The following is a 23695-nucleotide window of genomic DNA, read 5'->3' on the forward strand; positions in this document are numbered from 1 at the left end:
GGGGTATACCAAATTCATGGTTCCCTTCAAAAGATTTTGCGCGGGCTTTGGAATGTCGATCTACACCCAGAAGCAAACCTACCGACAAAATCTGAGCGAAATCTGAGAGATCGACTTGCACATATGTTCTGGTTTTCTCAGACATGCTCTCTTAACCCTAGAACAGCCAACGGTGTCATTTGACACCGCGCGAGTCAAACTTTTGGAATTACCGAAATATGGCTAAGCAGAATAAGCTCAAATCTTGTGGCTATTCCTAATTTTTCTTCCTCTTTCGTCTGCCATAAATCTTTGATTTGTAATTGATGAGGTACCATAATGGCGAGTACGTATACCTAGAACGGCCAACCAGTGTCATTTGACACGTGCACTATAAAAAGCCATTTTTGCAGCTATATGGAAACAATATGAACACATTTCGAAGGTGTCGGCCATATCGAGTTGCTCGTATGCCAACCAGACAAAAGAAAGGTGCATGGGCAGGAAAATCGCTGAATACAGGACGAAATATATGATCACCATACAACCGTCGGGCGAGAATCGCGAATTTGGTGCGGGTAAACATTAGTGCACAGATTACACAAACACTCTTCAGCTAATGTCCTTGATACTGCTCATTCCCTTTCATTTTCCTGTAAATTGCCCCAGAGGAACCATCGTAGTCTGACGGCCAAGGAAATACTATAACGGATGTAGCCTTTTACCATGCATGAATCTGATGACCTTGAAAGCGAAATTGCCCATTTCAGCTTCATTTGATGGGTGTCCAAGTGTAGTGACCATTGGCAGTGGTGGATCTGTTCTGTCATATGAGGGCGAATCGTAAGGTCACAACACCTGAGTACCACCTGTGGATTCAGAATGTGTTGAGGTTTACGAGCCTCCAGAGAGCGGACGAGGATTGCGGGATAGTCAAGACAAGGATTTGTCAGAAACAGTTGCAGGAGTGGTGGAGACCCCGAAATGGATAGTGTTGAGGAAGAGGAATCGCAACTCTGCAACCTGGAGATGGTACACCGCATTATTGCAAGGATGGTGCTGTGTAGATAATCCTTTCTAACTACTTGACGAGCTACTAAGGCTCTTGAACCAAACTTCTTCCTCCTCCTCCGCTTCAGGCTAAACGGGTAGGCAGCCGCTGGGATGCCTCCTCTCTTTATTGGCCCCGGATGCTGCAGAAGGTGATTGCTAAGTCATAACTGATAACTTCATCATCAGTGCATTACTGGTCAAGAAACTGTTGGAGAATAAAGAGTTGCAGTATGAACCACTTCGGGAAATTGAAGTAAACTACCATCTAACTTCATTGCCAATAATCGCGGATTGCATTTTGTTTTTCAAGATTACATTGTAGGATGCAAAGATGGTAGACATAGAAGGTAGAAGTAGCAAGAATTATCAATGGTGCGCCTAGTGTAGACCACCTAGAGCCATATGTTTTACATGGTGAGAGTAGGAAGCCCCACATCGTCCAATTCTAGTAAAAGACGAGATATGTCCTTGACCGTTTCGATGGAATGTGGTGGATTTACTCAACAAAGACTATTCCAGAAGATGTCCCCTTGCAAGGTGGTTACATAAATGAATAGATGTGACAAGAATCAACGCCTTGACAATATCCCAGACCTTTGCTATTTCATGCACATCCAGAAAACGCTCATTCCTGCACTGGTCAATAAGCTTGTAGATGGTTATGGCATCTGGGTGCTAAGTGCCAGCCAAGGAGAAGAGAAGGTTATACCTCTTTGAAAGAGTCTAAAATGCACACGTTACCAGCCTAAACCATCTCTAGCAGCATATGTGTCAGCTTGGTGAAAAAATGACACTCATAGTCAGTCCTTGTTTGTACTTGTTACTGTGTGTCATTCATCGTGACGGTCGAGTAATCCGATTATGCCAAAGCACATATTCTCGAAAAGCAGTTCCTCATGTGCCCAGTGACGTTGACACGTTGCTTGGCATTGTAACTTTGTGATTATAAGAAATTCCATGCAAGTAATTGAAGTTTAGCCAGTAATTGAGTTAATCCTTCGCAATTGCTGTTACGCGTACATCGTATTTTAGTTGCGTATAGCCAACAATAGTGTCTGGGTGAATCCTAAATTGTTGTGTACATCATAAATGCCGATAGTGATAGCCAGCACTGAAAACAAAAACTATAATAACCTATATCATAGGTCTTAGACATGGAAATGTATGCAGGTGTCAAATGACACCGTTTGGCCGTTCTAGGAGTACTGAAAGTGGTGGCCGTCCTAGGGTTAAGAAATAACCACACAAAACATAATGTGGGAAATAGCCTTTTTTCAATTGCCACCTGCATCCCAACACGAAGGAGGATTTGAATGAACAACCCACCATTTCACCATTTTTTTACGGACTTCAGTAGTATACCATCCGAGGAAGAAATGGAAAGATTCGCACCTCGAACCCTACAGACGTTTTTTTTACTTTGATGTTAAAAAATAACGAATCACCTCGCACTCTTGTTATATATTTTAAATATAGGCGGGTATTGCAGCACCGTGTTCATGTCATCTTAGGGGTGAGACATTGAGCCGGGAAGTAATCATCCAGTGATGTAATCCGGCCTTAAAACAAGGGATTAAAAGCTCGCTCGGCTCGACTCTGCTGAGTGATGACCACCAATACCGTGATATGGTGAGCTATGTCATGGGGATTTTGAACACCACTCTGGCTCGCCTCACTGCCATCCAACGCCGTGGCCTTCACCTAATCGGTGATGGAGCCTACCTCCCTAGCTTGGACATCCACAGAATGGTCGGAGCACTCTGCTTTCTCTACAAGCTCCACGTTTCAACTGGCCCAGACATGCTTCTCACCCTTCTTCTACCCCGAGCGACCAACACATCACGCCATAGCCGACGCACACAAAAGCATCCCTCACACCAGTTTCAGCTCACTTCCACTCTTCCGCCCAGAGCACGGAATGATGTCCTTCGGTCCTTCCCTGACGCGGTTGTGGAGGTCTGAAACCAGCTGCCGCAGTGCGTTCTGCCGAACCAGCCAACAAGAAAAGGACTGCAGACGTTCAAAGAAAAGGTGAACACCCACCTGCGCCTCACCCGCTGGGAGTGGGCAACGGACAGGGTATGAATCAAAGAAAAAAGACGAAAAAAGCTCTAACTCTGTTCCCTCCTCCATTCACTTCGTTGACTCTCTGATAACTTCTTATTGTGCATACTTTTCCCCGTAATCCCCAGTAATCCCCCTGCGTATTTTGTAATCTTTTGCTTTTGTGGAGCGCTTGGGTTGCAATGAAGCCGAGACCCTATGGTCGGTCATGCTGCCCCTGCCTCTCCCCCACTCCTGCCATTCCATATGTCCCATCGCTGCCTTGCTGCTTTGTGCCGTCAAATGGTGTGTGGTTTTTTGTAAAAAAAAAAAAAAGTCAGCTACGAGACAGATACTACACGTAGTGCACAGACCCTGACATGCAGCACATGTCCAGGATGCACAGTACATCATCTTTGCTCATTGCTGCATCTGCTTAGATCATTCTCCTTCCAGCTACTTTATATGGATAAAAAAACACATCAAAATATTGACAGGTTTCTGGGTAGACAAGAAAGATATAAAAGTAAACAGAGAGTTGGTCATTGAATAGATATCAGTACACCATTGTCTATGGTTCAGTATCCATCTCATCCCAAGGGTTTTACTGGCAAAGCCAAATTTTGCTAATTGCCAGGATTCACCACAGGCATCTTGATGAATATCACGGGAAGTCTCTAAAATTGAAGAATATTTGTTCCTAAGTTTGTTGGAAATGTGATGAGGACAGATCAGAGGACACAAATGGTTGTGAGAGTTAACAAATCGAACCAATCCTGAACGGTCAAGTTGGAAAAAGAAACAGAGCTACACTATATTGTGAATAATTGGTTATGCCGTTAACAGAATATTGACGTACTACAAAACCATAAAAATGATAGTTTATTGCGTAATGACACTACTGATTTGCAAACACAACGTGACCATCATTGCGGGAAATATGTGACTTTTATCCAGTCCAATACCAGTTCAAACCATGTTATCCTATAAACTACCGCTTATACATGTATTATTTAAACGAAAGAGCTTGGAAGCTCGGGGCCCTACGCTATCCTTTTTGGCCTTCATGACCTAGACAAATAAGCATAGGGATGTTATTAATTTTTATAAGTTTATACTTTTTGTTTTTAGACATAACGTAGTATTCGAACCCGCACTATCGCCCTGCATGCATCTCCCAATGCATTTCGCATACATACTAATTCTTCCAAGTTGCTTCACGTTATCATCCTGTATTTGAAAGCCCTATTGTAATATGTGGCATGCCTAGCTTGTGTATATCAATATGCATTGTGGCCAGCCGTCTTTGAGTGTACGGTACGGTACGGGATAGGTACGGGACATGTACGGGACAGGTACGGGACAGGTACGGTTGAGAGTAATACGACACCGTTTAACGTCTTGATGACGGCAAAAAAAGAAAAGGGATGTTAAACAAATTTCAATTCTCCTATTTGTTTCAGGCATTCCCTGGGATTCGAACCCGCACTATCGCCCTACATGCATTCCCCCATTATTTATTTTATTCCAAAAAATACATGGCTGGGGTAGCCAATGACCACTTTGCGTGGTGATTGCAGGGATTTTATAGCCAACCAAACATGGAAAAGAGTAAGAAGTCAAAAAGAAAAGGAAAAGAAGAAAGAAGCAAATGTGGACTAAAATTGTGGTCTACTGGTAAAGCAAGGCGTTCCTGAATGCACTTCGCATTCATACTCATTCTTCCAAGTTGCTTCACGTTATGATCTTGCGTTTGAAAGCCCTATTTGATTATTGTGACCAGCTGTATGTGGCCAGCTGTGTTTGATGACACGGTACGGTATGGGACAGACACGGGATAGCGCCAGGCGTGACACAAACACACAAACAAACAAACACCAAACGAGAGAGCTTGGAAGCTCAGGGCCCTGCGCTATGCTTTGTTGCCTAGGTCATCGTGCATGTTGTTAGAACTGATGGTAATGTTTTTTTCCTTTGATTAGCTACATCATTGTATTGCAAAAACGTTTCAATGAGTTACTGAAGTAACGGGATGTCTGTCCTGACGTTTTCTGGGGCCGGCGCTGACTCTGTCGATCACGGGCGTTAGTCTTCTTCTTCTCATTATACTGACGGCAACTACCATCCATTCTATTTGCATCTACTCGTCTCCCTACTTCGTATTTCTTTCCTGAAAATCTCCCCATACCGCAGGGGGTCGTTTACATAATATGACCCCCTGCTATACATCTACATGACTGTATACACGGTATAATTATTATGTTATCGGCCAACATGCGATTCCCGGGCTGGTCGACAGGCGGCCCAGCCAGCCTGCTAGTGGGATATCGGCCTCGCACACAAATCCACACAAAATGTTACTGCACTGAATGCATTCCCCCGATACACTTCGCATATATACTCATTCTCTTGATGGTACCGTACTGTTGATGGTACGGGACAGGTATGGGATAGCGCCAGGCATGCCGATTGCACAAACAAACAAAAATATTGTGGCCAGCTGTCTTTGTTGGTACGGTACGGTACGGGGCAGATACGGGATAGCGCCAGGCGTGACACAAACAAACAAACAAACAAACAAACACACAAATACCAAACGAGAGAGCTTGGAGGATCAGGGCCCTACGCTATGCTTTGTTACTTAGCTCATCGTGCATGTTGTGGGAACTGATGGAAATGTTTCCTGGGAAGGCGCTGACTGTGCCGAGCACGCGCGTTCTGGAGTCGACGGGATCACTCTGCCGACGTTTCCTGTGACCAGCGCTGACTCGCCCGTTCACGCCTGTTTTGGAGACGACGGGATCTCTCTTCCAAAGTATGTTTTTGCTGACGCATCCTATCACCTATTCGGCAACTAACATCCATTCTAATTTCATTTCCTCCTCGTCTCCCTATTTCTTTCCAGAAAGTCTCTCTATACATCAGGGAGTCGTACTGTATTGGCAGCTACCCTAACGGGTCACGCCGCCCACCACCCAAGCATGGGTATGATGAGGGACAGTGGCAACAGAAACAAAAAACAGCAAGAAGGGAGAGAAAGCAAGAGAAAGACGGCGATAGTAGTACATCTGGTGTGCGACGTATAGAAAAGAGAGATGACAAAAGATGCGCACAAAATACGACACAATAATTATTTTTGCAGTTCCGAAACAATCAACCAGGTGATGGAGTGTGGGCACCCGACGTCCCGCCTGGACTCCACTGGAAGACCATCCAACGCAGGGATATCAGCGATAGGCCAAGCGTTGAAAAACAGCCATGAGGACACATCGTCTAGAAGTCCACCGCGCTCAAACTGAAATTGCAGGTTCAAACAATTTCCCACGCGGCGTCAGGCAGCGTAACTCTTCTCCCTGCATCACCATCCATCTCCAGCAACCGTCTCCACTCACAGCTCATGCCTCTGCCACCACTGTACTCCTCCGAGCTTCGCAGTTTGAAACTATTCGGGGGTCAGCTACACCACCGCGAATGGAGAGACGAGGACGACAACGGTCGTGACTGAAAAGACACTGCCTTGGCGACCGCGTCGCGGAACGACTGAAAACTCAGATAAAATGGAGCTACAAAAAGTGCAACCGTCCCCTTCAAGCACAGTTGCAACCAGGGAGTAGTAAAATACAGGGAGGTGACACGCCACTAATCGTGATTTTTGATGGGTGCCTCGCGCTTGTTTTTTTTTCTTTCGCAAAAAAAGATGATCTGCTGAATCAATCTTGAGTATTTGTCGAAGAACTAATTCCGTGAAAAGGTCTATCCATCTCATGGAACAGCATTTGTTTTGCTCTTGTGATACATCTGTGTCATCGTCATATGGAAAGGTACCACCCTTCCGAAAATCGTCCCGATCGACGGCATGGAGCAATAGAAGGAAGGTGATTTCCTTGAGAACAATACGTGTACGATTGGAGATGAAAAGCGAGTGCACAGATTTTGAAGTCGAAAAAATCTCTAGGACACCACACGATCGCCCCTAATTTCTCCTCAGTTGTGATCAACCAGTACTTCTCTACCTTCTTTGTGATGATGAGCATTTCATATTATGGTATGCTAGAGATTCGGGAGTTCACTTTTCGGAATGAAATGTTCCTAAGTTTGTCAAGGATTGAAATGCGGGCTACGTCGTCGTAAACAGCTTGTATCGACACAGGAAAAATCTACGGCACGCAGGGATATCTCGCAAAGTGATACCACTCTTGCTGGACTTCTATCCTGACATAGTGGTAGTTTGGTCGACTACCAAACTTTGTGAAGGCAGACAATTGTTGGAAATTCTCAGCGTTGAGTTTCTACGGGCTGCAGTAGGAGTCTCTTTGGCGGTAGGTATTTTACTACTCCCTGATCGAGAGAATCCTGATCCGCGCGCGTGTCTACACACTTCGGGACCCATAGTACCCCAATCTCACCCGCCGGGTGAAAACGGTGCTGAGGCAATCGTCAAACTGGCCGTACATGCTCGTGTCACCTCCCTGTATTTTACTACTCCCTGGTTGCAACACACAGGGAGTCGTATACATGTACATAATATTGTGGCCAGCTGTTTGTAGCCAGCTGTGTTTGATGGTACGGTACGGTACGGGACAGACAAGGGAGCCAGCAAATGGCCAGCTGTGCGATACGGTACGGGACAGATACGGGATAGCGCCAGGTGTGACACAAACAAACAAACAAACAAACACCAAATTAAAGCTGTGTGGACCCTGGCTAGCGCCAGACGTTACTGAAGTAACGTCTTCTGCATAGCTACGGGAATTAAAGCTGTGTGGACCCTGGCTAGCGCCAGACGTTACTGAAGTAACGTCTTCTGCATAGCTACGGGAATAATGTGCCTTTTCAAAATTGATTTATGTTGTGTGTTTTTTGCCCCATGCGTGCAGAATCGCTATCAGATTAGTCCAAATTTGAAACTGTCATACATCATAGTTGCGAAGCACCTCTGCATCGCCACCAGAGTATCCAGCATACATAGAAGCAAACCTGGGACTGGCCATCACTGCGTTCTCGACAACGATGATCCTCATTATTTTTTGCAGGTGTTCAACCAAAAACTAAGAACGATTGTGCAATTGTCCAGTCTAGCGTTGATGACGCCTACATCTCATACAATTTTACGGTACAGCCCTCCGCTACTGGAGCCGTTGGTAAAACATCTTTCGCTATCATCAAAACTCATTTCTTCCTCCCTACCCAACCTTCCAACTTCATTTATTGAGGAAAAATGTAGACCACGAAAGCGGGATTTGTACAATTTAGACGACGCGACGAGTTTGTTGTTGAATATATGTGGCTCCCATGAAGAGTACCAAACATGTATCCTGAAAAAACTGGAACAGGATTTTCCGGACACCGAGTCATGCTTGCCCTACGCGAATCGCTCTTGTAAGCTAGTAGAGCTTGCAAAATGCTTTGAATGCGTTGCAAGGAAGGATCCAACATTGCTCTCATCACTAAAATGTGAGAATCTGATACCAACACATCCAGAGCACATTACTACTCGGTGGATCTATAACCCATACGACTACATATTAATCAAGTCTAATAAGAGTGGCTTTCTCAGCGGTGACGCTTTGGCGTCTCACAATTGGATCGATTTCACAGTAAAGGTAGCAAAGTGTCACTCAGTCCTCAAGCTGCTGATCAGGGGAAGCCTACGTATATCGCAGTTGGAGGATTACTTCGTGGCTGTCGTGGAGTACGACGAGCTCTGGCACAGTCTGCCCCAGTCTAGGCGCCCCAGTCGGAAGGTTCTCTATCGTGATCTGGGAAGCTACCTACTTTCCACATTACCAACCTCGCAGTCTGAAAAGGAATTGACAAAAGAGGAATTGCTGAACGCCATGGAACAGTATGGCAGGAAGACCGTTGACAGTGCGTCGACCCAGGAAGTGTGTTGCTGCGCTCGTGTTTCTTGCTGCGTTCTGTTGTAGCTCTGGAGGTTGTTTTTCCGCTGTTGTTGGACCAACAATGTACCTACGCTACTCGTCTGTAGCCTCTAAAGCATTGCAGTCAGATTTTCTTGCCATGATTTACTGCTGACCTTTTTTTGGTTTATTTGGCGTATTGTCAATTGCATTGTACTTAAGTTTTCCTTTTCTCGCAGTTTTTCAAAGTAAAAACGTACTGTACTCTAATTGTTGTGTTTATTTCCTGTTTCTCTCTATTACTTTACGGCGGAGACCAGCTGGGTGCTAGTTTCCAATAAAATGATTGACTGTAAGTGCTACATGTCCTAGTATCTAACGATCAACTGAACATCCAGCCATTGCGACAAGAGAATACTGTGTACATGGGACGGTTTCGTGAATTCATAACATTCAGCATAATTCTCCTCTTGAATTACGTTACGAAATAGCAAGCGATGTTGCCGATTATTTATTAGGAGAGGATTTGTTTTAAAATGAAGCACGCGCTCACACATTGACCTAATGTAACATTCTATATGCCGGCATTGTATTCGGTATTATGAGACTATCCGAGCACCACAGCATTATGGAGCATTGGAAAGAACGAAAATGAGCACTTTGTCCTGCACTTTGAGCTTGATTTGGAGTTTCGTATTGTAAAATATCGGGAATTCCCAGTTTTTTTTTGGCAAAATTCCGCTACACTTATGAGGTACATGTACGTAACTGTAACACTCATCGTGTTACTGGATTGTAGATCGCTTTGTTCAAACACGTAACACATTGTGGCATTTGATGTAGCCATGCCTATGTAGTCAGGTCAATGTACTTGTACGAGTACGTGTGTCCAATCGATGCTGTTGGACAAAAATGAAACAAGCATTTATGAAAAGGAAAATATTTGGTTTAAAACATAAAGAGCCATGGGGGAGACGCAGAGTGAATATCGAACAGCCGAAGAGGAGTTTTGTCGTTGTGCCTTTAGCTCGGAAGATAGCGTCGTTAACTAGGCTGGTAGCGATACTGAAGTAGACGCCGATCCATTGATGAACCAGGACCAGGCTGAAACAGCACCTACAAGCAGAAAGAGGAATCCAGCACTTTATGTGCATAACTTTGTACATCGCAATACTAAGAGAGAAAAACGAAAGATCAAATACAATCCAATAGGCTAAAATTCGGAAAAGCCTCAACTTTCCAGGAGTAACTGATGGCATTGCTTCATAGTGACAACAACGGCAGAGCAACAAACAACCATCACAACAAAACCCGGCAACATTATACGGGCAATGAAAGGTGTAAACTATGTTAGGGATCATGTGCAAGAAGTTCATCAACTAGCCTGCTGACAAGCTGTCACTGCTTTGGTTCTAGGATCATCTGATCAGCAGACATACATGTACATACTTTGTCCTGGAGAGCTGGAACACACTGCCTGCCCCAATCCTCGCCGAACGCCCAACTCTCACGTAATTGCCGACATTCAAGACCAAGGCCTACCATCACCTCCGCCAGACCAATTGGCTACCGGCCACTGACGTCCACAAGCACTGAGAATAACCGGTTGTCTCTATTATTATCATTTTCTGTTTCTCTCTCTCTCACTCTTCCTCCCCTGGGAAGCTCCTCATGCACATTCTCCCTTTCTCTGTCCATTTCCCCTTCCTGATGCGTAGACCAACTGTTGAACCCGAGACCACTAGGTCGGGGGAGGTTGACCTACCTCATCGGCACGCATGTCGGGCTCCTCTGCGTTGTCAATGTTTGCTTCTCCAATTTTGTCTACCTCCCCTTTTATGTTGCTGGCCAGTGGTTTGTAGTAAAAAATAAATAAAAATAAAAAAACATGTAACGCCGATCACAATTCTAGATTACTGAATCCTTTAATAATTTTCTTTCTTTTTCTTTTCGAGCCAGCTCTGCTGGACGCGGCAAAGCCAGTTCGTCGGAATATGTATATGTATGTTTCCTGTTTCTCTCTATTATCTAACGTGCGAGAAACGTTGGGTGCCAGTTTTCCCAGCAATGATGGACTATTAGAGCTATCTCAAGATCGATCGAGCAGCCAGCCACGGCGAGAAGAGAATGATGTGTACAGAATGGGAATTTCCGGCGATTGCAGTAAAACTGTAACTAAAAAACCCCGTGACTAGCGACCAGCCTGGTACTAACGATCACTTCACCAGGCACAGACGGTCTCACATGGTTATGCGGTGCAAGCCTCGAACAAAGGACCACCTGCCACTAAAGACCACTTTCTCTGAACCCAAGTCGTGGTCGTTAGTCACAGGTTTCACTGTAGTTAGGAGTGGTTTTGTCACCACGCTGGCGGGTGTATAGGTTTGGCCAGTCCCGACTAGGTAGAAACCCAAAAAACGCTGTAAACAAGCTTGTTGCCGAGGTGAGTGACGAAGGATGGCCGAAAACGGGGAACGTGGGATTCAATAGGAACGTGAGTCTCGGACCCCTGTACAAAGCACGTTTCTCATGTACGTGCTGTTGTCGCAGTGGTTGTTGTGTGAGAGTCGATGGAGTTTTTTCGGGCTGTTTCATGCTGCTTCCTTTGTTTTTGCTTCGGAGGTTTCCTAATGCCACACGTCCGTTTCAGCGACGATAAAATGGCGGCAATAATATAGTCGCGGCTGGTCATGCAGAGATATCCCGGGGTATGATGAAGAGGAATATGTAGTAGAGAGAGAAATAATTCCCTGAAAATTTGAACGAGTACTTGGGACTGTTTGTAGAGGAAGAAGAACGCTGTTGCAATGAATAAAACGGACAACCTGAAAGCCAAAACCAGGGACGGTAATTGGAAATACACGGCGGCCACCACCCCCAGTGGTTCATCAAGCGAAGCTATAGCCGGCCTCGTCCTTGACGTTGCGCTGTCGCCCGAGTTCGGCCAAAATGTCTGTACATGGAACAGAATTCCTTGAGCTCGGCGTCATAGCTGCCATCGCTGGTTAGGTCTAGACCAAGACAGGGAGTCCTTGCCTGATCTACACGCTGCAAACCGTTGTCACTTGTGCAATACCGGGACTGCCTAAAGTGCAACTGCACATCATTGTAGAAACAACAATGAACAGGTACTGACAGTACACGTAGTGGCACTCCGCTCGAGGGAGAGAGAGAGAGAGAGAGAGAGAGAGAGAGAGAGAGAGAGAGAGTGAGAGTGAGAGTGAGAGAGAGAGGGAGAGAGAGTGAACATACATGTAGCACCGCATGCACGTCATCATGACTCATGTACCTAGAATAGACACGTCATCATGACTCATGTACCTAGAACAGACACGTCATCATGACTCATGTACCTTGAATAGACACGTCCTTTTCATGTACATAAAAATCAGGACAGGCCGGTTAGGTCGCGGTTCCCTGCTCTACAAGTAGACGTTGCCGAAAAGGCGCATTGGAGACAACCAACTGTTAGGTATAATTGGGCCTCTGTTGGAGTACTTAGACTTTAGCCTGAGTTACATGTATCGTATCAGCGACAATCACTAGGGATAAAGGTTAATGACGATAATAATAATTATTATGATACAACAGGTATCTAATCATACCCGTTGGGCAATCACGTATGTGCCCTTCCTTTCTTACTAGGTAGCTCACTGTCACAAGTATACGTACGAGTCGTACTAGGTACAAGTCAGTTCCTTCCAGCTTGCAAAAGTCAGTTGATTCTCTGCAAATCAGTTGCAGAGACTGCAAACTTGCTGTTGTCGAAGAGATTGTAGATGCCCGCAAGAAGAACTGTCGCAAGATACATCCGTCACTAAAATAACAGGCTCCTTGCATGTAGCTGAACTGAAGATCTGAAAAGCAACAATGGAGCAAGAGTTAGTCACCCATGGACTGAACAGTGTTATCTTTGACGTGTGGGAAGCAGCAGTATTACCTTTCTTGTCACTTGTGGACATCTTCCAGCTATGCGGTGTTACGAGACACGTCCGGAACCTGCTGCATACTGAAAACACATTCAGGCGTCTATGTCAGGTGAGTGATGTTTATTTTCTGAAACTCGGTTTCAAAAACAAAAGTATTGCTCTATGGAGTTCGGAAAGACGTTCCTGTTGGAGACAGTCCTTCCTTCTTCTCTTTCTACAGCTGTTTCCGATCTTGTATTTTTAGAGATAGACTTTCAGGTGACAGGCCTCTTTGAAATTGATGGCTTCCGGTAACTTGCGACTATATCCCAGGCTTTACGAATCCTATTAGTGACCCGTGAACATATTAAACATGTAACAAGCATGTGAGCTGACCGATGGTACGAGGTGATTCGTCATCTTTTAACGCTTCGTCATTTCTCCACAAATCGGTAAATTATCTCATTGCAAGCGCCTGCGAAAAATCAGGGGAAATTTCTTTGTGCTATTCCCTTTGCCAATGTGCTGTGCATTTGGCCTACAAAATTGAGACTGATAGTTCTTTAGCAAGTGACATTGTCAGAGCTTTCAGTCTGCATGTGCGCGATTTTTACGATAATATAGAGTATAAAAAGTCCATAGCCGCTGGTTTCAACCTCCAGTGAAAGCAGATTTAGCTGTGGAGGAAGCGTGTTATAGCTTCATACTAGAAGCGACGCTTGGGAAGGAGTCGGTGTTTTGGCTCAGGCAATGACCAAACATTGGCAATTACTGAATTCATAAACCGATGTTGACCACAATTGCATATTCAATCATGTTGATAATACACCTGTTGCTATGCAAACTTGAATGGCTTATATTTGGATCAACATGATCTTGATCCAGTCTTGCTAGACCACCCTGGATATGTAGGATCTCTTTCTTTTGGACACTGAATTGAAATTGTACTGCTATATCCTAATACTTTAATGTTAAGGAATAACCACACAAAAATGTTTAAAAATTTACTTTTTCAATTGCCACCTGCCTCCCAACACCGTGTTTGTGCCATATTAGGGGTGAGACATGGGGCCGGGAAGTGATCATACAATGATGTAAACCGGCCTTACAACAAGGGATTAAAGGTTCGCTCGGCTCGACTCTTCTGATTGATGACCACCAATACCGTGATAGGGTGAGCTATGACATGGGGATTTTGAAGTCAGCTACTACAGACTGTAGTACTCGAAAGACGCTACAAATAGTGCGCAGACCCTGAGCTACAGCGCTTGTCCAGGATGCACAGTACATCATCCCTACTCATTGCTACATCTGCTTAGATTGTTCTGCTTCCGCCTACTCTATATGTATAAAATCACATCAAATATTGACAAGTTTCTGGGTAGACAAGAAAGATGTCAAAGTAAGCAGAGAGTTGGTCATTCAACAGATTCCAGTACACTATTGTCTATGGTTCAGTATCCATCTCATCCCAAGGATTTTACTGGAAACGCCAAATTTTGCTCATTGCCAGGATTCACCACAGGCATCATGATGAATACCACGGGAAGCCTCTAAAATTAAGCAGAAAACTGATGTACTACAAAACCATAATAAAGTGTACTGCCTAAGAACACTACTGTTTGCAAACACAACGTGACCATCATTGCGTGAAATGTTCTTCTTTTTTCCAGTAACATACCAATTCAAACCATGTAATCCTATAAAACTGCCGCTTAAACATGTATTAATTTATACTGTGTCTGTTCATCATTTATTTATGCTGTTGTTTGTTTTGCCCCATGCATGCAGAATCGCTATCAGATTAGTCCAAATTTGAAACTGTCGTTCATATTAGTTGCGAAGCACCTCTCCATCGCCACCAGAGTATCCAGCATACATAGAAGCAAAAATGGGGCTGACCATCACTGGACTGTGCCAGTTGTCGACTGCTATGATCCTCATCATCATGCCTGGGTGTTCAACCAAAAACTCAGAACGATGGTGCAGTTGGCCAGCCTAGAGTTGATGTCGCCAAATTCCAATACCCTTATCCGGTGCAGCCCTCCGCTTGTGAAGCCTTTAATAAAAGAACTTTGGCTACCATCAAAAAACACTTCTTCCTTCCTACTCAACCTTCCAACTTCATTGATTGAGGAAAAATGTCGACTAGGAGAAAGGACGATGCACAGTTTAAACGACGCGACGAGTCTGTTGCTGAAGATTTGTGGCTCCCATGAAGAGTACCAAACATGTATCCTGAAAAAAATGGAACAAGATAGTCCGAGGATTGAGTCGTGCTTGCCCTGCTAGCAGAGTGTCACTCAGTGCTCAAGCTACTGATCAGGGGGCGCTTACGTGTATGGCAGTTTGAGGATTACTTCGCTGCTGTCATGGAGTACGACGAGCTTTGGCACAGTCTGCCCCACTCTAGTCGTCCCAGTCAGGAGGTTCTCTACCGTGACTTGGGAAGCTACCTACTTTCCACAATACCAATGTCGCAGGAACTGAGAAAAGAGGAATTGCTGAATGCCATGGAACAGTGTGGCAAGAAGACTGTTGACAGTGCGACCCGCAAAGTGTGTGACAGTGCGTCGAGCGAAGTGGTTGACGGTGCGCCCCATGAAGTGTGTTGCTGCGCTCGTGCACCTTGCTGCGTTCTGTTGTAGGTGTGGAGGTTGTTTTTCTGCTGTTGTTGGACCTACATGTACATACACTACTTGTCCATAGCCTATAAAGCATTGCGATCAGACATTCTTGCCATTAGTTACTTCTGACCGTGTTTGGTTAATTTCGTGTATTGTTAATTGGATTGTACTTGATTTTTCCTTTTCTCGCAGTTTTTCAAAGTTAAAACGTACTGTACTCTCATTGTTGTGTGTTGTTTCCTGTTTCTCTCTATTATCCAACGCCGGAGATTCTTTGGGCGCTAACGTCCAATAAAATGACTGATTGTAAGTGCTACATATCCGAGTATCTAATAATTCTTGCCATAAGGTACTCCTGACCATTTTTTTGTTTTTGCGTATTGCAAATTGGATTGTACTTGATTTTTTCATTTTCTCGTAGTTTTTTTTAAGATAAAACGTACTGTGCTCTGATTGTTGTGTTTGTTTCCTGTTTCGCTCTACTATTCAACGCCGGAGGTCCGTAGGGTGCTACTTTCCAATAAAATGATTGATTGTAAGTGCTTCACATTCCTAGTTTCTAATGATCAACTAAACATCCAGCCAGGTCGACAAGAAAATAATGAGTGCATTAGACGTTTTCGTGAATTCGTAACATTGAGCATAAGTATATGTTATGGTTTCACAATGCCACACGTCCGCTCCAGCGATTACAATGTGGCGGCATTAAGACAGTCACGGCTGGACATGCAGACATATCCCGGGGTAGGAATATGCAGTAGAGAGAGAGAGAGAGAGAGAGAGAGAGAGAGAGAGAGAGAGAGAGAGAGAGAGAGAGAGAGAGAGAGAGAGAGAGAGAGAGAGAGAGAGAGAGAGAGAGAGAGAGAGAGAGAGAGAGAGAGAGAGAGAGAGAGAGAGAGAGAGAGAGAGAGAGAGAGAGAGAGAGAGAGAGAGAGGGAGAGAGAGAGAGAGAGAGAGAGAGAGAGAGCGAGAGCGAGAGAGAGAGAGAGTAAAAAATACCCCGCCAACTTGAACGAGTATTTGAACTGTTTGAATTGGAAGTAGAACCATGTTGCGATGAACAAAATGGACAACCTGAAGGCCAAAGCCAGGGATTTTTACAGAAAAACACGCCGGCCTCCACCACCACTGGTTCATCAAGCGATGCTATAGCCGGGTTGACCTTGCCGCTGCGCTGTCGCCAGAGTGTGTTCACATTTCTGTACCTGGAACAGAGTTCCTTGAGCCCGGCGGCAGTGCAGCCATCGCTGGTTAGGTCTCGATCAAGCCAGGAAGTCCTTGCCTGATCTACACATCAGTGCTGCCATCGCTGGTTAGGTCTAGACCAAGCCAGGGAGTCCTTGCCAGATCTACACGCTACAACCAATGTCACTTGTGTAATATCGGTACGGCCAAAATTGCAACTGCACACCATTGTAGAGATAACATTGAACATGTTCTGACTGTGCAAGGAGTGGTACTACACTCGAGAGAGAGAGAGAGTGCAGTGTGGACAGAGTACCGTGTACGTCACGTACCTTGAATCAGCACGTCGTTTTTTTTACATATTGTGGACAGGCAATTAGGTAGCAGTTCCCTGCTCTGCATGTAGACATTTCAGAAAAGGCACATTGGAGACAACCAACTGTTATGTACTATTAGACCTTTGTTAGAGTACTTCGACTTTAGACTGAGCTTTGTGTATCGGATGAGCGAGCTCTGGGGATAAAGATAAAGGTTCATGACGATGTGACAAAACTCCTACTGAGACAGGTATCTAATCATAGGCGTAGGGAAATCACGTTTGTGCCCTTCATTGCTTACTACGTAGCTCACTGTCACAAGTATAATGTACGAGTCGTACTAGGTACAAGTCAGTTCTTTCCAGCTTGCAAAAAGTCAGTTGATTCTCTGCAAATCAGTTGCAGAGACTGAAACCTTGCTGTCGCCGAAGACATTGTAGAAGCCCCGAAGAAGAGCTGTCGCAAGAGACATCAGTCACTGATATAACAGGTTTCTTGAATATAACTGAACTGAAGATCAGCAAAAAGAAATGGAGCAAGAGTCAGTCGAGCCTGTACTGAACAGTGTTCTTTTGGACGTGTGGGAAGCAGCAGTATTCCCTTTGTTGTCACTTGCTGACATTTTTCAGCTATGTGGTGTTACGCAAGGCGTCCGGGAGCTGCTGCATAATGAAAACACATTCACGCGTCTGTGTCTGGTGAGTGATGCTTCTTTTCCGAAACTCGACTTCAAACTCGGTTTCAATAATATATTGCCCGATGGAGTTCGGGGAGACTTTCCTGTTGGAGACAGTCCTTCCTTCTTCTCTTTGACTAGCTGTTTCCAATCTTGTTTTTAGAGATCGACTTTGGGCTGACAGCCAGGCCTCTTTGATATTGATGGCTTCCGGTAACTTGCGACTATATCACAGGCTTTGCGAATCCTATTAGTGACACGAAAATATATCGAACATTTGATACGGATGTGAGCTGACCGATGGTACAAGGTATTCGTCTTTTTTATCATTGCGTCATTTCTTAACAAATCGGTAATATATCTCATTGCCAGCGCCTGCAAAAAGTCACGTGAAATTTCTTTTTGCTATTGGCATTACCAATGTGCTGTCCATTTTGCCTACAAAAATGAGACTGATAATTCTTTAGAAAATCACATTGTTAGAGCTTTCAGTCTGCATAGGGGCGATTTTTACTATAATATAGAGTATAACAATCCTTAGGCGCTGGCTTCAACCTCCAGTGACAAGCACATTTAGCTGAGGAGGAAGCATGTGATAGCTTCATACTAGAAGCGATACCTGGAAAGGAGTCGGTGTTTTGACCCTGGCTATTGCCAAACATTGGCAATTACTGAATTCACTAACCGATGTAGACCACAATTGCATATGCAATCATGGTGAAACACCTGTATCTATACAAACTTGAATTCTCAATCTGCGGACAGCATGCTGTTTCGTTCTTTTTGAACTCATCAGCGCAGCACAGAGAAAATGAGGCCGAACCTGATAGCAATGGAAATAAAAATTTCCAATCAGGCCCGAACGTACCTTGCCAGAGTGCTCAAACTGACAAGTCAGTGAGCTCTGCATAATGCAAACAGCAAAGGCACTACCCCACGCAAGAGTGCTCAACTGCTACAAGAGCAGGAGCGAAATACTCAATCTGCGGACAGCATGCTGTTTCGTTCTTTTTGAACTCATCAGCGCAGCACAGAGAAAATGAGGCCGAACCTGATAGCAATGGAAACTTGAATTCTTGTATTTGGATCAACATGATATTGTTCCAGTCTTGCTGGACCACCCTGGATATGTAGGGTCCCTTTCTTTTGAAAACTGAATTAAAATTGTGCTGCTAAAGCCTATTACTATGATCAAGAGTGCATAAACAAGAGTATGCCACTGTGGTTATGGGTGGATGCGCGCCGCGCTGTCTTCATTACGCAATTTGCCTCCATCACGCTCTGAAAGCATGTACTAAACGTACAATTTCTCGTACAAGCCCAATCGTTTTGCCTGATTCGTTCCAGTACCTATCCAATTTCTAAAATTAATTTTGATGCATGAACTCCAGTTCCGCACAAAAGTTCATTTCAAACCAGAGGGAAAGTGCGATGATTGATTTCCCGCAGTGTCCGGACTGCAGCTGAATGATGAAATTAAGCCCTCGTGAAGGCAGCGCGCTGCGCATCTGCCCCATAGAAAAGAGATCACAGTTGCATACTCTTGTTTAATGTACCCTTGCTATGAGGTTGAGAAATAACCGCACAAAACAGTATTGAGGAAATATAGCCTTTTTTCAATTGTCACCTGCCTCCAAACACGAAGGAGAATGAGAATACAAAACCCACCAATGCAATCTACGGACATCAGTATTACATCCTCCAAGAAAGAAATGGAAAGATTAGCACCTCGAACCCTACAGAAGGCTTTTTCTTTCGTGTTAATAACGACGAATCACCTCGTACTCTTTTTATTATTTTATTATTAATTTCGGCGGGTGATGCAGCACCTCATACATGCATCTTAGGGGTGAGACATGGGGTCGGGAAGCAATCATACAGTGATGTAATATGGCCTTACAACAAGGGATTAAAAGCTCGCTCAACTTGACTCTTCTGAGTGACGACCATAAATAACGTGATATGGTGAGCTATGTCATGGGGAATTTGAAGTTAGCTACTGGTGTACAGCCCTGAGATACAAAACGTGTCCAGGATGCCCAGTACATCATCTCTGCTCATTGCTACATCTGGTTAGATAGTTGTGGAGACTTTGATAAAGTTCTGCTCCCAGCCACATCATATAAACCCATCAACGAACCCCTCGATCGGCATATTGCCATTGGGTTATTTCATAATATTAATATGATCTGTCAACACTATTGTAATCATGTGGCTGTTGCCGTTTTTTGCTTGAGAGTTTTCTTACCTCCACCCTCTCCCCCTCCCTTGCCGGATTCTACATATTGTAGATATCACATCTCTCAAATGATATGAGGACTATCACGCCTTTTGTGATCATGCGCCATGTGCCATTTTTCCGCTTGGGAGCTTTTTTTGTTTTGTTTTTTTACCATCACACCATTAGTTATAGTTTAGAAGGATTATACTGGAAAAGCTGAATTTTGTTCATTTCAAGGGTTCATCAAGGACATCGAGGCGGCTATCATTATGCGTCTCTAGATTTCATGACCATTTGTCTAAAGTTTCTTGGAAAAGTGATGAGGACAGATGAGAGGACAATAATGTCAGAGATAACAAATCAAACCAATCCTGAATGGTCAAGCTGGAAATAGAGTACTGATGTACTACAAAACCACAATAAAGTGTACTGCCTAATGACACTACTGATTTGCAAACGCAAAGTGACCATCATTGCGTGAAATGTGTGATTTCTATCCAGTAAAATACTAGTTCAAACCATGTAATTCTGTAAACTGCCCCTTATAGATGCAATAATTAAATAATGTACCTGTTAATAATTGATTTATGTTGTTTTTTTGCCCCATGCATGCAGAATCGCTATCAGATTAGTCCAAATTTGAAACTGTCATACATCATAGTTGCGAAGCACCTCTGCATCGCCACCAGAGTATCCAGGATACGTGTAAGCAAACCTGGGACTGGCCATTACTGCGTTCTCGACAACGATGATCCTCATCGTCATAACCAGGTGTTCAACCGAAAACTCAGAACGATCGTGCAATTGTCCAGTTTAGAGTTGATATCGCCTAAAGCCCACGCCATTATCCGGTACAGTCCTCCGCAATCGAAGCCTTTAATAGAAACACTTTGGCTACCATCAGAAGCCACTTCTTCCTACCTAGCGAACCTTCCAACTTCATTGATTGAGGAAAAATGTAGACAAGGAGTATGGACGACGTACAGTGTAAACGACGCGACGAGTTTATTGTTGAAGATTTGTGGCTCCCATGAAGAGTACCAAACATGTATCCTGAAAAAATTGGAACAGGAAATCTCCGAGACTGAGTCATACTTGCCCTACGCGAACCGCTCTTGCAAGCTAGTCGAGCTTGCAAAATGCTTTGAATGCGTTGCAAGGAGGGATCCAACATTGCTCTCATCACTAGAATGTGTGAATCTGGTACCAACACTTCCTAAGCCCATTACTAGTCGGTGGAGCTATAACCCATACGATTCTTTATTAATCGATTGTGATCAGAGTGACTTTCTCAGCGATGATGTGTTGGCGACGCAGAATTGGATCAAGCTCACAGAAAAGCTAGCAGAGTGTCACTCAGTGCTCAAGCTTCTGATCAGGGGAAGCCTACGTGTATCGCAGTTGTAGGATTACTTCTTGGCTGTCATGGAGTACGACGAGTTCTGGCATCACAACCTGCCCCAGTCTTGGCGTCCCAATCGGGAGGTTCTCTATCGTGAGCTGGGAAGCAACCTACTATCCACAACACCAACATCGCAGTGTGAAAAGGAACTGAGAAAAGAGGAATTGCTGGACGCCTTGAAACGGTGTCACAAGGTGATTGTTTGTTAGTGCGACCCGCAAAGTGTGTGACAGGTCTACCCTCGAGGTGTGTGACAGTGCGTCGGACGAAGTGTGTGACAGTGCGACCCACGAAGTGTGTTGCTGCGCTCCTGCATCTTGCTGTGTTTTGCTGAAGTTGTGGTGGTTGTTTTTCTGCTGTTGCTGACCCTGCAATGTACATACACGACTTGTCTATAGCCTATAAAGCATTGCGATCAGATAATCTTTCATTGAGTTACTCCTGGTTTATTAGACGTATCGCCAATTGGATTTTACATGACGGCTTTGAGCAGCAAAGCCAAGTTAGCCCACGCATGCACGTGTTTTGTCACGGGTTCGTCACGCGGCACATGAATAAAAAATATTTTTTCCGAAAATGGTGGATGAAAAAATAAATCTTGCATGGCCGCTTTGCCCTGCCTCGTGTCAGCAAAGCAACTTCCTTGTCAACAATTTCTGTCATCCAGTTAGCGAAAGTGACTCAAGTTTGTGTTTTCTCCCCTCCCTCCTTCCCTTTGGACATGACACGGCGGTATCTTGTGCCACATGACGAGGCCCCAAGGAGGGTCAAATGCATTTGCCTCTCAGTGTTGTGCTGTACTGTCTCAGTGTTGTGACACCTGTATGTTGTTGTGTGGTTGACCCGCCGGTTTGAGGCATGGGTGGTCAACTGTGTCTGTTGTATCGGTGTGTTCCCGTTTGAAGTTGCCGGGCCACCATTTGGTTGACCCGCCGGTTCGAGGCATGGGTGGTCAACTGTGTCTATTGTATCGGTGTGTTCCCGTTTGAAGTTGCCGGGCCACCATGTGGTTGACCCGCCGGTTTGAGGCATGGGTGGTCAACCGTGTATGTGTATCATTGAAGTTGCAATACGTACATTGCTGTGACTCGCCCGATTGCTGTTGCCGGGCACCTACGCTTTTATTTGCCTACTTGTGAAGTGATATCTCTTCTGGTTTATTGCATAATTCTTGGCTCAATGTTATCCACGGTGTCGCTCGATGCAAAGTCTCGTAAATATTTATCAGACAAAATTGAAAGAAAGAAAAAACTATGGCAAACCCCACTTCCTTGTATTTTATTTGCTTGGTGTACATGTGTCCACGTTTTGTACGTTTGGCACGCACATGCGTGTGTGTGTACGTGAGAGCGTATCTGGATTATTATTATTATATATTATTAAATTTTGAATAGGGCAGTCCCACAGGCCTAGGGCCTTTTTACAGGGTACCCTATGAATTGTTGAATGGATGAAAGGAAGTTTCTGAGCAAGGAGATTGTGCGAATATCAGCAGGAAGCGCATTCCAACGATCAGAACCAAGAAAGCTAAGCGAGTACAGTCGTCCCTCTCTAATCCGGCACCTTTTGCAACACATGTTCTGCTGGATAAACAAGGGTGCTGGATTATAAAATCCTGCCCTCCAACCCGGCCCACCTATTAACGTAGATGTCTGTGTCGTACATTAATGCGTAGGGATTTTCTGTGTCAATCCGAGTACTTCGTGGAATGCATATCTATAACATACACTTGGGAATACGAGTGCATAGGATATTCCCAAGTGTATGTTACATGTTTAGTGTATGTTACAATGCTCCCTGACGGTATGCGATGTACAACTGCTGGATTAGAAAATCGAATTGTGTACAGTTTGAGTGATTTGTTGCAGAAAATCGCTCCTGGAGGCGGAATTCAAGTGCCGGATTAAAGCGTAGAAAATGAACTGAAAAAATCCGTTTTGCCAGAAAGTGTGCTGGTTGGTGATGGATAAACAAGTGCCGGATTAGAGAGGGACGACTGTATAAACCATAGCGGCGAGAAACTAACGGAAGACTAAGTGACAAAGTGGATTGAGAGCGTGTACGGACTGAGGTTTGTGAAGTGGCAGTGCGAGGGAGGAAGCAAGTCGAGAGTAGTGGACTGCACAACTTATGGAGGGCTCGAAACACCAGTACAAACAGGCGAAATTGATATCTAAGGGAGATAGCAGCGAGATAGTTCCTAGCTAGAACAAGAGAAGCATCGTAGTACTTCGGGTAGCCAAAGACAATCCGAACAGCACGGTTGGAGATACGAGTAATGCGGTCCATTTGCGAGACTTGGAGGCTGTGCGCAAATGCATTAGAGCCGTATTCAAGTTGGGCCTGAATGAAGGAACAGTAGAAGACTCGTTTGGCAGCAGGTGTTATAATGTGTTTGATTTTCCTGAACACAGCGAGTTTAG

This window comes from Sycon ciliatum, chromosome 9 (assembly GCF_964019385.1).
Source record: "Sycon ciliatum chromosome 9, ocSycCili1.1, whole genome shotgun sequence".
Taxonomy (NCBI): Eukaryota; Metazoa; Porifera; class Calcarea; order Leucosolenida; family Sycettidae; genus Sycon; species Sycon ciliatum.